The following is a 15,931-nucleotide window of genomic DNA, read 5'->3' as shown; positions in this document are numbered from 1 at the left end:
TCAATTGATTTGAAACTCGACCAGTTCTATCAAGATTCGAGCTAGACCAAGGGCATTTTAGGCACGAGGGAGGTCAGGTGGATAGCTGTTGTGAGTTTGGGGTTCATTAGATGAACTAGAGTTTTGGGTCCTGAGCTTCGATCGAAGATTCGAAAAAGCTGGGGATGATTCGATGACAACGGAGTGGGGATTCAGGTTGAGGGTGGTTAGGAGGATCAGGGGTGTTAATTTGAGGGTCACCGGAGAAGGTGAGGTTTTAGGTTGATTCTGTGATTGAAGATTCGAGAAGTTGTGGCATGATTCGAAGTTAATAGAGTATGGAATCGTGTTGAGGGAGGTTAGGAGGTTTAGGGGTGTTATTTGGGTGTCCCGCGGTGTCGTTGCCACCGGGTTTCAGGCGAAGGCGTGGGGTTGCGGCTCTAGGGTTTCGAGAGGTCGCTTGGTCTGTGGTTTGGGAGACGAAGAAGAGGGGTCGGGAAATGAGGGAGGGTAAGGGGTTTAGGAGTTTGGTATATTGAGATGGCGAGATTAATGTGGTCCATTGGATCAATGAAGATTGATGGCCTGGATCAATTCCCTTAACGGGAACGACGTCATTTGGTTTTAGTAGGGGATGGGGCGGGTATAGGAACAGGTAAGGGAAATGTTTTTGGACCGTTGATCAATTTAAATCAAAACGATGTCGTTTGGGGTGTCTTTGAGATGGACTGGACCGGGGTCGTTTGGGCCTGTTTGAACGGGCAAAACGGGGTGGGTCTAGGCCCAATCCGATTTTTTTTCTTTTTCTTGTTTTATTTGTTTCTTTTTCTTCTTAAACTAATTTTCCAAATTAAAAACCAAAATCCTACATTGATTTATAAATCAAATTAACTTATAAAAATGCTAATTAATTATCACACATAATTGACTAACAAATGGGAAAACAAAATCGCACAATCGGACATCAAATGCTAAAAATGCACAGTACATCACTTTTGTGATTTTCGTTCTCGCAAAGTCAAAATTGTTTTAATTAATTCCTTATTGTAACATTAAATCCTAAATGCACAGGCAACACATATTTTTGTATTTTTCAAAAATTAAAATAGAATAAACATTGACAGACAAAAATGCGAAAAATTATCCAAAAATGCCACGCAAATCCTCAAAATTGCACACAAAGGAAAATTATTTTATCTTGAATTTTTGGGAATAGTTCTCGTAGGGCAAAAATCACGTGCTCACACCCCTCGGGAAGTTCGACATCCGGTTGTATGCAAAGATCTTCATAGTTCAACCCTTCAATCCCCTTAATTCCTTCGACACCCTGAATTCGACTAGTCAATTTCTTGAGTTCCGCAGCCAGGTTCTTGATGAGTGAGTCTTTATCATCAGACTTGGGTATGCTTGAGACAGGCTAGGTGGAGTGTGGCATGGTTTCCACATACATGGGTGTGTTATGGTTGAAATGGTCATTTGTGAAATTCAGAGGTTCTGGGATGAGCAGTGGAGTATTGCTGGATGTGTGGCATGTATTACAGTGGTGGTGAGGAGCGGGATAGTTTTTTGGAGGTGTGGGGTTCTGAGCGTTTGGAAAATTGAAATCCGGAGTGGTGAGGGAAAATGACAAGTTTGCCAAATTCCGGACCTGATCAAGTTCCTCCTGAAATTTCAACAGTTTCTGCTCGAGTTGGGATGCACTTTCTTTGGAGACCTGAGCACCATGAGTGACCTCTACCCATTCAGTTGAGTTTTCCTTTCTGGTGTTGTTCAAATGTTCCATCTTTCCTTTGTTCCTGCTTCTGATAGGACTAGGAGGAGGAGTGGATGGAGGGCCCTTTGATCTTGTGGAATATGATAACGATGCCAGAGTGCACGAACTAACCTTTGGGGAGGGGAGTAAATAAACAAAAAGGTAACAAGTCAGTGGGGATTATAAGAAAGTGTTGAGATATTTAAACACATAGTGCAAGAATGTAAATCGCGTCCTAATTTAGGAGCCTCGTTGTGCCCGAGGTAGGCCTAGCGACAAATTGATTTGGAGAACTTAGAATGCTAAATGCCTCATTTTATTGATAAAAAGTAGACGAATCCCAAAACGACACTAAATAACAAGGAATAAAATGTCATTAGTGGCCATTGGACTTATTACATTTCATAAAAGAGAAGAAAACTCCTATCTATTTGGTCCCAGAAAGACCTTCTCCAGACTCAACATCTATGGCTCCATCGAACAGCTTCACCAGCTCGCGAAGTCCCAGCAGCAGGTAGGCTCTAGCAAGGTGTCTACCCTCGTTTCCTTCAGCATTCTGGCAGTCCTCGATCCTCTTGAGAAACTTCCTTTCCAGCTCCACTAAACCTCGTTCCAGGTATCCTAATCGCTTGTTGGCACTGACAGCCATGTCTTTCCACTCTTCAATCAGTTTTTGGTGGGCTTCTTGAATCTCACGGTGCTCGCTTTCACATTCCTGAATCCTCTTGCGCAGTTGGTTGTATTTGACCTGTGCTTCAGCCCTTTCATCGATGATTTTGTGACCTCGAACAAACCCTGGTTGGCCCAGACCATTGTGATTATCCTCCAGCCAGCCTGAATAGTATGGGGTGCAGCTAGCATGGTATCTGTTTGGTTTGATAGTATCTCTTCCCATGATGATCTTGCAATGCCACATATGTTGAGCTTGGAACTTATAAGGACTGTCATCAGCTTGGAAGTCAGCCCGGAAGTGACTCATCTTGTCGACCCTTGGTATAACCTGCTTCCTACCAGCCTGTCTCATAACTCGGAGAGGGATATAAGGGTAGGTTCCTCTCATACCGAGCAATATCAGAAATGGTGCATCCCTGGATCGGGCGATGAACTCTTCAGTAGGGAACCACTCGAACATCCATTGTATTTGATCCTCATTTAGATTTTCAAACAGCTCCACCCACCCCTTGGCATCTTCTGGCTGAGCAAACATGTTGGGCATGTAGTTCATTCGCCTTGGTTGATGGAAGGCTATATGATCGTCCCAGTCTCTACGCTGAATCTCTTGCCGATATTCACCCCTTTGAAGATGCTCCATGAGCCAGAGCTAGAGTAGCAAGTTGCAGCCCTCGAAGTGTTGGGCTCCTTGTTGACACTTTTCCAAGGCTCGGTATATCTCTGCGATGATCATGGGCACTATGCTAAATGGTTGTCCACCAATTCCCTCCATCAAAGTTTTGGTGACCATGGCTAGCCTGGTGTGGATCCTTGCTTTCTTCATTGGAAACACTATCATCCCCAAGAAGCAGAACATGAAGACAAAGACCCTTCGGTGAATACGCCCAACGATGTAAGGGCGAACTCATCCGGATAAGTACGGTAGGATTTGTTGTGACCTTTCGTACAGATAATCAAAGGGAATGTAGGATTCCTTCAAACATGTCAAGTTTGGATTCTTCTTTAGGCCCATCATTTTGAGAAAACCTCTACCCTTGCCATGGTATACTAGCCAATCCTACTATTTCCTCTAGTAGGGGTGTCATCTCAATCTCTCCGAAGCGAAACACAGACCTATCACAATCCCAGAACAGAGTAGCAACTTCTATGATTTGCTGTTGGGTTGGACCTCCAGGAGGGAAGGTAGATTTCCTAGGTATTTCCGGACAAGAGTCTGATCACTGGAATGAAGATCCTCCCACCAGCTTAGCAACCTTGGGTGGATATTTGTCACCATGCCGAATCTGGGGACTTCTTGCCTCATGTTTCTGCAAGATAAAATGGTTAGGCCCTTACCCCGACTAGACTCGACTATTAAATACCAATAATTGGCATAAAAGCATTTAGTTCTCCAAATAAATGCACACAACATGATAGTGTCCGTTTGGTTTTTGGGAAACCTAGTGGACTTTGGACAAGACTATCTTAAAGAGTCATTATGCGGACAACATAACTGACTTGACTAGGTTTGAACATGATATATGCATAGTTTAAACAGAGTAAGGTTTCTATGGGGTTTTAGACTGGTACCCTTGAGCGGACAACTCAAGAGGGAAAGGCACGGAACCGTCGACTACACAATTGATAGACTGGTTTTACCAGAAATACGCCTTTGCCGGATTTAAAGGGTGATAATATCGGAAGAGCGCAACCACTCATTATAAGCGTTGCTATGGTATTTGTTTGGCACGAGTGGAATATGATATTGGAAACATGCATATGTAATAATTAAAACAAGTTGTCACGTATTTGCACGTTCATAAAGTAGTAATTACAATAATTTAAAATAGTAATAAAGGAGTGTAGTAAAGGAAAGCAGTGAAAGAAACAAGGGAAAGGAACAAGAGACAAGTTAATTTTTGCAGTAGAAGAGGGTTTTAAATGTTTAAAGGTATTAAACAAATAAAGCACATAAGAAATGTAAAGTCACAATAATAGCTTGAAATGGTAAAATCCTAAAAGTCATTCCCCAGCAGAGTCGCCACGCTGTCGCGCCCCCTTTTTCTCGCGAAAATCGGGTTTGTGACATTTGGGAGGACAACTCGTTCCCTTTCGGGAATTGGGTTTGAATTGAAGAGTCGACACCTAATGATTAAAGTGCATTAGGACACTAGGAGGGGTTTGTTTTGTGTAACCAGATATTGGATAAGGGTTTGAAATTATCCCAATGGGAAGGTGTTAGGCACCCCTCAGGATCCACTAGTGTGGTTTCGGGCCAAACTATTGTTGTGACTTAAGTGCAATAACACATAGGCAAATAAAGGCTTCAAATAAGAGGGGATTTTCACGTAAGGTTTACAAATAAACAAAAGTAAGAAAAAAGAACTAAAAGAGTTGATTTTCTTAAAAGAAATAATTTAAAAAAAGATTTAAAAGAAACAAAGAAAATAAAAGACAAGGAAAGGGGGGTCCTAGATTTATTAATAATATGGATCACCCCACACAACATCCGGTAATCACTCCTCAGTGAGGGGCTACACGTGATATTATTGCGTGGTCATCATATCCATATCTACCCTTCCCACCCCGTTAAGTTATTAAAGTGCAGAATGGTCTTGTTTACTTATTTCATGCTATTACCCGCCTCAATCCTATAGGCCCCAGAGGCACTTGGGACTACTAATCCTAGAGGGAGGAGGTATTGGGCTTATTTGTGGTTTCAAAAGGTAAAATACTAAGGCGACAAACAAAACACATATAACAAGTTTGGGGAAGCATATAAACAGATAAAAGGGCTCAAACAGACCTCCTTAAATCAAAGAAAAGCATATAGTTTAGCATGTCTCACACGTACTGATTAGGGTCTGATTAAACTTAACATTTGGGACAGACTGATTTATTGCATATTTCAGATAAGAAAACCGAATCAAGCCTGCCTGCTGGTTGTAGTTAATAAAATATAATTCAGTTTATAAACTGCCCTATGGCTTGCCTAAGTGTTAGACGAAAACCTATAGGCATGATATCTACTGATTTCAGAAAAGATGAAGTATACTGATTTTAGAAAAAAGGTTGTTAGTTATTCAGGAAAGACGAGTTTTGACAAATGATCATAAATTCCACAGACGTTAGACAATGATTTTAGATTTGTAGACGAGTGAGACGCTTCAGACTTGGTTATTAATTCTTATAGGCATGCTTTCTAGGCGTTGTTGATTTTAAACACTTTTACAGACATAACAAGAGTGCAGAAATCCTATAGGCATGGCATCTAAATGTTGTGCTTCGTTTATGCCTATGAACATGATATCTTAATGTAGTTGTGAGCACGTGATTTTTGCCTCATACGAATTACTCCAGAATAACTCCCGAAATTTTTCTTTAATTATGTGTTATTTTTAGGAAATATTGTATGGTTTTCCTGTTTGTTTGCATGTGTAATTTTATTAATGCATTTTAAAATACAAAAAAAATAAATAATATATTGTAATATGTGTTGCATGTGCATTTAGGATTTAGTTTTTCAATTTAGGAATTAACAGGTTTTACAAAAAGAAAAATCACAAAATATGTAATTGTTGTAATTTTGTCAATTAAATGTGCCCTTATATGATTTCATTTTTTTTTCTTTGATTTGCATGTTAATTATTGTAAGTGTTAATTAATATTTGTAGTTAGATTTTACAATTAATTAGGAATTGTATTTAAATTAGAAAATTTAAAAAGGAAAAGGAAAAGAGTTCAAAAATGTGAAGAAATGCGGATTGGGCCAGTTTTAAAAGAAAATCAGGCCCAAAATCACAGCCCATACCCGCCCCAATCCAGTCCAACTCAGGGGTAAACCAAACGACGTCGTTTGGTCACTTTTTATCAAGGCCGTTGGATTAAATCAATCTAACGGTTGAGATTCAATATCCCTACCCATAACCCCCTACCCGACCCATTGCCCGGGCCAACCCATCCCTAGTTTGAACAAAACGGCGTCGTCCCCTTTAAGTTAATTGATCCTGGCCATAGATCGTGATGGATCCAACGGCCAAGATCAATTCCCCCCTCCACTATAAAAGCCTAATTCCTACCCCCAGCCCCCTAACCAAACACCCACTCCCTCTCCTATTCATCATCGTCCCTAAGATGATACCCCAAACCCTAGCCGCCTTAGCTCCCCTTCACCTGAAACCCGGCGGCAACCACGCCGCCGGCCACCACCTTAACACCATAGCTTCCCCACAACATCCTCTTTCCAGATCTGATGATAGTTTCCTTCGAATAATCACCGATCTACTCGAATCTGCAATCGAAAAGTTCGTCTGAAACTTCATCTACTCAGATGATTACCAAATTAACACCACAGCTTATCCTGACCACCCTCATCATGAATCTGGTAGTAGTTCAGCTCGAACCTTCCTGGAACTTCTCGAATCTTCATTTGAAGGTTCGAGTCAAACAAGAACTCACCCAGATCCGTCCCAAATTCACACCAAATGACCCCTAGGCCTCCCTCACCCCTAAGTCGTCTTTGGTTCCCTTCGAATCTGCCCAGAAATGTTCAAGCCCTAAATCCGAAAAAAATGGAACCCTAAAATTCCAATCATGGAATCTGACCAAATTAATTGAAGGGTTGGGGCCTAATAGACTTTAATCGAGATGTTCTCAGTTGAGAACACTTCAATTAAAGTCTGTTCGACCTCAAAATGCTTAGGTCTGACCTTGAGCCTGGGTCCGTATAATTTTGAAGATTCAGAGGTATTTTTCCTACTTCTCTTTTGTACCCTATGTGTGTATTATTGCCTGTTTTAGCAATTTGTATAATATTCCTATTTTTTTAACTTGATTCTGTCTCATATCCACTATACCCGTTTATTCGATCAAATTATAGCATTGTTTCTGTTTGTTGTAATTGTTTACAATGTGTGTAATCGACTCGATTAAGTTCGTCGATTAGTTGTCTTATTATAAATTCTTGGTCCTGTTAACGCTGATTGAAACAACCTGTTTTCCTAAATTGTCTGGGGTCTGATTGTTTGGTATCAGTTTGTTATAAGCATGTCCATTAATTAGTTTCGACAGTTAATTCACTCTTGTTTGTTAAGTCAGCAAGTTCGTCAAATGTTGTTTGATCCAAGGCCATTTGATTGCCTGATATTTGTATTCATGTGCATATTTCAGTTTTAGTTTCAGGACATTGTCATTAAGCTGACAATGAATCTGCATTCACATTATCTTCATTCATGTGCATATTGATTCAAGTTTCAATTTCAGCTTCAATGATTCTGTTGAGTTCTGTATGGTGTTAATGTTTTGGTTTGAATTCAGTTTTACAAGTGTTAATAAGATATTATTGGGTTAGAAGGTTGCATTTTTAGTTAAAATTCAGTCCAAAACTTACTGCTGTTGGTTAAAGCTGCAGTTTAAGGGTTTTTTTCAGGGGCAATTTGGGAATGAAACAGTTAGGATAATACTTTAGTGTTAGTGCTTTGTTAAATAGGGTATTAATTAATGCAATAATGAGGGACAAAGGGAATTGGGAGTGCTGAAAATAAGGGAAAAAGCTTTCTTAGTGGAACTAAAAGTGAAAATGAGGGAAGTGGGAAATTTCTGATTTTAAAAGGGGTCAGGCAACACTGATGGGAGGAGGCAGACTTGTATAAAGAGGGGGTGTTGGGACTGATTTCAAAAAATAGACAGAGAGATATATATACACACAGAGAGACAGAATACAGAAAAATACAGAAAAAGGGAAAAGACTCAGACAAAGAAAAGAGAGAAAAGAGAAAAAAAAGAGAAAGAGAAAAACAGAAAAAAAGAACAAACACACACACAGAAAAGATAAACAGAACAGAAAAATAAGGAAGAAAGAGAGAAAAATCAGAAATATTGTTTCCTCATATCTGTCTGGGCTTGTTTGGTGATACTATTTCATTGAATCTGAAATTTTCTTAAAATTTCTGCTACTGTTCGTCTGGTTTTCACGGTTTTCTGTCGGTTTTGCTCAAATCTGCTAAATTTTTGGGCATTTTATTTCTGCTGTTGGGCTTCTTTTGCTGCTACTGCTGAATACTACCTCTTTTACCTTCATTTCCAGGTATATATTTAGACTCATGATACTGCGAAGTTTCAATATTTTGGAGAAATAAAATCTGGAATTTTAAATATGTCTGTTTTTTCATTTGAAGGCATTAGTTGAGTTTCAATTTTATTTAGTTAACTATTAGCTTGCACTTGACATGAGAACTAATAGTTAATCATCCTCTTTTGAAGTTTGTATAAGCTTTGCAATAACTCTATTTATTTCATGAACTCATTAAGTATAGTTATATTCGAATTGTCGAGACAGGGGATTTGGTAGAAAGTTGACTATTCTTTAAAACTCTGTATTTAGACCATGTTAACTAAGCATTTGGTAACATGAAAATATCGGGGAACCACGCTAGTAAACTTCATCAAGTCCGATATTGTTTAATTCTAGTTGACATAAGTATTCTCGTTTATACAAAAATAGGGCCTAATAATGTGGATAACTCTAAGTGAGAGACGAATCGATATAATTCGTTACGATTAAGATATTGGAATATTCCGGATGGTTCAGATGTGTATTTACGTTACATGTAATGTCATTTTATTAAATTAATTTGTAGATTAGTTCTCTTTCTTAACAACAAATGGCCCATTTATTTTAGGAATGCGATTAACTCATTTCTTAAAAAATAGTATATAAAAATAATGCCAATGATTTTTACAAGGTATAGATTTAGTATTTGTAAATAGCTTGCATAAGCCGAGATAAAAATTGGTTTGATTTTATCTATCCCAAACTCAATCATCGTAAGCAAATCAACCAAATAATTAGAACTTTGGACTAAAAACAAGTTGTGTAGAAGAAGGTCAGATTTATGAATACTAATTGCAATATTTTAAGTCAAAGATATACAAAGTAGAGCTCGCTCCGAGTAGAATAATAGAAATTCTTCAAAAACTACTAGTTTGCTTACCAATTAAATTTTTTTTTTCTAGTTTTATACGTAATTCACTTTGGTAAGTTTTTAAACATATACACTTAGTCTTAAGCCTAGGAAAATAATAAATAACTTGTGCATATAATTATCAAGTACCAAAAATACATATACCGTATTCACGATAAAAATGGTAGTTTTAGTTGCACGTTATTTATTTATTTATTTTTCATCTCATTAATTCTTTTAATTTGAATAGTTTTGAGGTATATAATTCACACGTTTAAAATATAACCTGTGATCAATACCTAATAAATTTTGATTTTTTTTTCAAGAAATCTCGAGACATTCCATTCGGTGTTTTCCCATGGCATTCATATTTAAAAATAGATGGACATAATAAACATTTGTAGAAAAATTTATATTACCATCAAAAAATATTTTGTGTAATTGGGGACACGTTCGCGTGACATGATTACAATTCTAAAGATAATTCGGAGTATGCGTTCGCACAACTTCGAGCAAACTTTCTTAATAAAAGGGGTTTTTCGGAGGATATTAAATTAATTTATTTCATATAACCCGAGATGTGCAATTCACTATTTAATCATACAAGAGTGACGAATGTTCGTAATTTTATTTTAAGCACGCGCAAATTCGACCATAAATTCTTTTTTATAATAAAAATATAAATAATACTATCAATCTCATTGTGTACACGTATGCGTGACACGATTCTTTACATTTATAAAAAAATATATAATGCGAATATACGTACGCGTGATTCGTTTCAAGGAAGGTCTATAATTGTAAACAATCTAACCAAAAGCGGTAACAAAATCATGCAACAAGAAGTAATGTATTTAGTAAATCAAGATATTTAGGCCAAGTATAAAAATGGTTAAGCGACCGTGCTAGAACCACGAAATTCGGGAATGCCTAACACCTTATCCTGGATTAACAGAATTCCTTACTCGGATTTCTGGTTCGCAGAATGACAAACAGAGTCATATTTTCCTCGATTCGGGATTAAAACCGGTGACTTGGGACGCCATAAAATTCCCAGGTGGCGACTCTGAAATTAATAAAGAATCCCGTTTCGATTGTCCTTAATTGGAAAAACTCCCTTTACACTACGCTCTCCTCCGGAAGGTTGTGTAAAGAAAGAGGTGTGACAACTCTGGCGACTCTGTTGGGGAACGAAGTACTCAGAACCACTGGTTCAGGGTTCAAGAATTCGAGCTTAAAATAACTGTTATAGTTGGCTTTGTTGGTTATCTGATTTTTTCACATATTTGTGCTTAATGTGCTAAATGTTGCTTTTTACCGCTTTAATATTATTTGAATTGTGTATATAAAACTGCTACGAAACCCTTCTTCTTTCTGAGTCTTCTGAATTTATGGTGCACACGTGCGCGTGGCCCACCTTTCTGTTAGAAGTCATACCAAATAAGACGAAGTTGGGACAAGTAACTAGGCCGGGTAGACTTTCGTGCTCCCGGTACGTTGCCCCCGCTTCGGCTCAAACTGTCCGTTTGGGTAAGCCAGGTTTAGAACAATCAACCTCAGGTTTTTCACTTAGAATAACTCAGCCATGTACCGGATCCCTAGTAGGAACGTATATTTGCATCATGTACATTTGGCCTTGGAGACTCAACACAGGGGTTGGGTCTGTCTAGGACAGGTGAACCCGAAATAAAAAGACCATCATGATGCATCCTACTTGCTACTTGTGCATTCATTTGCCTCGAACATGCTTGTTGACCAGCTTAAATGAAATCATGATAGTGAGAGCCGAGAAATAAAATGGGTTGTTTTAGAAAATTCCCAAAATAGTTTTAAATTTTGAAAAAAAAGAAGAAATGTTAAATAAAAAAAATGATTTTTCTTTTTATGAGTGTCTGTTTTCAAAATGAGTCTTGATTTTGTTAAAATTAATCGCAGATACAAAATGAGCACCACCCAAAACCCACCATTCGCAAATGTAGATGAGTTTCTATTTCGGCTTCAGATGTGGTGGCATGAGTTAGGAGAAGATGGTCAGAAATGGGTCATTAAGCATTTGGGAACTCTCACAGATATTATGAAAGTTAAACCACGTGATGATTTGATTGCGGCGTTAGTAACTTTTTGGGACCCTGTTCACAATGTCTTTCGCTTCTCTGATTTCGAGCTTACTCCTACATTAGAAGAGATGGCTGGATATGCCGGTTTTGACGGAGATTTAAGAAACCAAAGTCTTATATTCTCAAAAGCTCCCTCAGTGCATCGATTCTTTGGGCTCCTGAACATCAGTAATCAAATCAAAAAAAGCAACGTTGTCTGAGGATGTTGTTCTTTCAACTTCCTATATTCAAGGTTCGGAAAGCCGGATGGATTTGAAATTCATGAAAAGGGCCTTACTAACAAACAGAACAAAGACACCTGGCAGATTCACCGTCGCTTCGCTTTCATGGTGGCTTTTCTGGGAATCATTGTCTTCCCAAATAAAGAACGAACAATTGATATTCACACAGCGAAAGTCATGCAGGTCCTCACTACCAAGGAAAATCACACCCTTGCCCCGATCATTCTCTCAGACATTTATCGGGCATTGACTTTATGTAAATCAGGGGCAAAAGTCTTCGAAGGGTGCAAAATTTTGTTGCAAATGTGGATGATTGAGCATCTCCAACATCACCCCAAGTTCATGCAGTATGGTCCAAGCAATGACAATTTCATCGAGAGTTATGAAGAAAGAATAAAAGATTATAAATCTCCAGAAGGGGTGGAGGCCTGGGTATCTCATCTAAGATCCTTAACGGCAAGTCAAATTGAGTGGACTTTGGGATGGCTCCCGGTAAGAGAAGTGATACACATGTCAACCTTGAATAGTTATTTGCTGCTATTGGGATTGAGAAGCGTCCAGCCATATGCTCCACAGAGAGTTCTAAGACAACTAGGGAGATACCAAGTGGTGCCTGATGATAAGGATTTGAGTATGCAAGTGATCGAGTTACACCCTAAAGCCACTCTTCCCGAGGCTTTGATTCAGCAGATGTGGAATGGATGTCGATACTTGAAAGATGATACTCAAGTTCCAGACACTACAAAGGGCGACATAAATCTAGGATATGCAAGGTGGTTTGAGAAACGATCCCGCGTGGATGATGCACCAGAACCCGATCTGAGAAGGCCTATAAAAAGACCCCATGTTCAAACCTTTAACGATAAAATCCAAAAACGATTGATTTGGGGAGAAAAGGAAAAGGGATACAAAGCAACTATTCATGCCTTAAAGGAAAATCTGAGGAACCTCAATTTGGAGAAAGACTTACAAGCACAAGAAGCAGAAGGTGAAAAGAAGAGTCTGGCTTGTGAAAATAAAATCTTCACGCTCAATTTCAAAAAATGAAGAAAGCTTCTAAAACACCAATGAGAAGTTGGAAAGATCAAAAAATCATCGCCAATCTTTTAGAAAAAATGCAAGATTATGACTCCATTTTGGCAAAAACCGAAAAGGCATTAGGCAAAGCTAAAGAAAGAATCATACAATTAAACGAGGAGGCCAAGTCTAAAAAGGAACGCCAAGTAATGCAATCCGAAGAAGACAGGGCACAATTCAAGAAAGAGAAAGACCGTTGGATACATTCAGAAGCTCAACTCCATGCACAATTGGAAGAAGCGAGAAGGTACAATAGAGAACATCAGCACGCGGACATCGACAGAGAAAAAGCACAGGCAAGACTCGATCAGGCCAGACTCCGAGCTCAATTGGAGTCATCTTTAGATCGCGAAGACCGTATAAGAGATATAGCCACCACTCGCCAACAACAACTGCAAAACCAAGACCAACGTCTCCAAGATTTCAAGGCACAAATCCATGATTTGGCGGTTTACACCTCTCAAAGTTATGTGAACTGCCAAGGGATGGATTATGAAAGGTTTATAGAGCATGCACCTATTTTTGCCCGTCATCTGGCAATGGAGTTAGAAAGAATGTATCGTACGCTAGGAGGTCATCCGGGTCAAGCCCCACCGTGAGCAGATGATCCAATGATTGAAAACAAAAGTGGGGAGTGGAGCATGTTCACAACTGTTAAAAGTTATGTCTTTTGTTTGATTTGGGTTTGTGTCGAGTTTTTAAACCATTTTCTTATAAAGTTTTCCGAATGTAATGTCTGTTCCATCTTTGTATTATTTCAAGAATAAATAAAAGTGTTGACAATTGCTTTACGCTGGAACTACGCACGGTCTGATTCATGCGGGGACATGATACGTAGGCAATCTCTATAAGATTCGACCATAATCAAAAGAAGGAATAAAATAAAGAGTGAATGACAATAAAAGGAAAGATCAAGAAAAGCTGGGATGACACAAGCAACCGAGCAAATACATGATAGAAAATGGTTATTTGTCTAGGAACATTGCATCTCAACGTGTAATTATATATGTGTTAAACTCTCAAAACTAACAAGTTTGTTCATTTCCAGAATTCAAGAAGTTAGTTTTTTCTAAGAGTATACTGGCACATTATCATTATCACACTAGATCAAAAGGACCGATACCCGAAAGCATGTCTATCCCGGATGTCGACACAGGTATTGAGATAGAGGAGATGGACGTCGGTAAAATGAAAGAAGAGATGCTTAAACTTAAGCAACAAATGGCCGAGATGTATCGGGCTTGGTCTACAGGGCAATCACCCCCATCTTACCCAGCTAACCCTGCCTCCACCCCACCACTAGCCCAAACTCAGGATAATCCTGCCGTTGAACTATCCCCAAGTTTACCCATCTACCAGCACTACCGGGGCACCACCTCTCATACACCGCAGTCTCCACCTCCTAAACCAGTTCCATACCCTCCTCCACCAGTAACTCCTGTCTTCGTAGCACCTCCCCCAGCTACATTCCACAAATCTCCTAGTGAGCCTATGTTCCAGGCCCAGGACAACCAATACTATCCCCCGGATCCCACTTTCAAATCTTCCGAAATCCATTCATTCACTCCCTATTTTGACCTCCCAACAGAAATTGACAAGCCAGTCAAAAATACCGAACAAGAAGAGATGTTCAAGAATGTCAAGAGCTTAGAACAATCGTTCCGAGACATGCGAGGGTTAGGAGGGCATGTCAGTATGGCCTACAAGGACTTATGTTTGTTCCCAAATGTGCAATTACCAGCTGGTTTCAAGATGCCCAAATTCGACCTATACAACGGACACGACGATCCAGTAGCCCACTTGAGGGGTTTTTGCAGCAAGATGCAGGGAGCTGGGGGAAGAGACGAATTATTAATGGCTTACTTCAGTCAAAGTTTGAGCGGATAAGCTTTGGAGTGGTATACCCGCCAAGACCATGTGAGATGGTACACCTGGGATGACCTGGCATATGCATTTGCCTGTCACTTCCAATACAATCTAGAAATCATCCCAGATCGACTATCTTTGACAAAATTTGAGAAAAAGCACAATGAAAGCTTTAGAGAGTATGGTTTCCGGTGGAGGGAACAGGCAGAAAGGGTGGATCCCCCAATGAAGGAAAGTGAGATGGTAGACTACTTCCTACAAGCCTTGGAACCTACTTACTATGCCCATTTGGTTTCAGCGGTAGGAAAATCATTCAACAAAGTAGTGAATATAGGAGGAATGGTGGAAGAAGACCTCAAGTCGAATAAAATCATGAGCTATTCGGCTATTAAAGGAACTACTCAAGCTATTCAAGGCGGAGTAGGAGGGATTGGAATGAAGAAAACAGAGGAAGCGACAATGGTTGATTCAGGAACTTGGTCGGGATCCAGAGGTTCACCTCATTACTACAATCAACATCGATCCCACCAACCAACTTATCACCACAATTCACCCCAACACTACTATCACCCGTCAGAACCTCATTTTTCCGTCAACCATGCGCAAGCATACAATCAGCCACCTGCCCACGCTCATTGGCGTGCTCCTGTCATACCAAGTACCTACCCTTATCCGCGAACCTATCCCGGACCAAGTTTCAGGCCTAATCAAGCACTTAGGGGTGAAAGGTTGCAGAAAAAGAAAACCTTTACTCCATTGAGAGAATCCTACACTAGTCTGTTCCACAGGCTAGGATAGCTAGATATGCTAAGGCCGATACAATCCAAGCTGCCCAATCCTCCTCCAAAGAATCTGGACTACACCGTTAGCTGTGAGTATTGTTCTAGTACACCAGGCCATGATACAGAAAAGTGCTGGCATTTAAAGAATGCAATACAAGAGCTGATTGATACTAATAAAATTGAAGTTCAAACCCCCGAAGCTCCCAATATCAACAGAAATCCAATGCCAGCCCATTAGGAGGCCAATATGATAGAAATAGTACATGCTGATGGGGAAACAAAGAAGCCGTCACAAACTGTCGTGATGATTCGGTCTCATGAAGCCAAGCCAGATGAACAGGAGAAGCCGGTACCTAAGCAGAACAAAAATGGTGATGAGGCATCTGTGGTAGTTGAGAAGGGATCTTCGAGCAAAGTTGCCACGAAGCAAGAAGGGTCAAAAGTGATTGTACCAGGGGTGACCAGCAAACCCATCATAGTCGTGAAAGGAGCCCGTGTAGATCGGGTTATTATCAAGACAATA

This window comes from Nicotiana sylvestris, chromosome 8, assembly GCF_000393655.2.
Source record: "Nicotiana sylvestris chromosome 8, ASM39365v2, whole genome shotgun sequence".
Lineage (NCBI taxonomy): Eukaryota > Viridiplantae > Streptophyta > Magnoliopsida > Solanales > Solanaceae > Nicotiana > Nicotiana sylvestris.
This window is presented reverse-complemented; position numbering follows the sequence as displayed.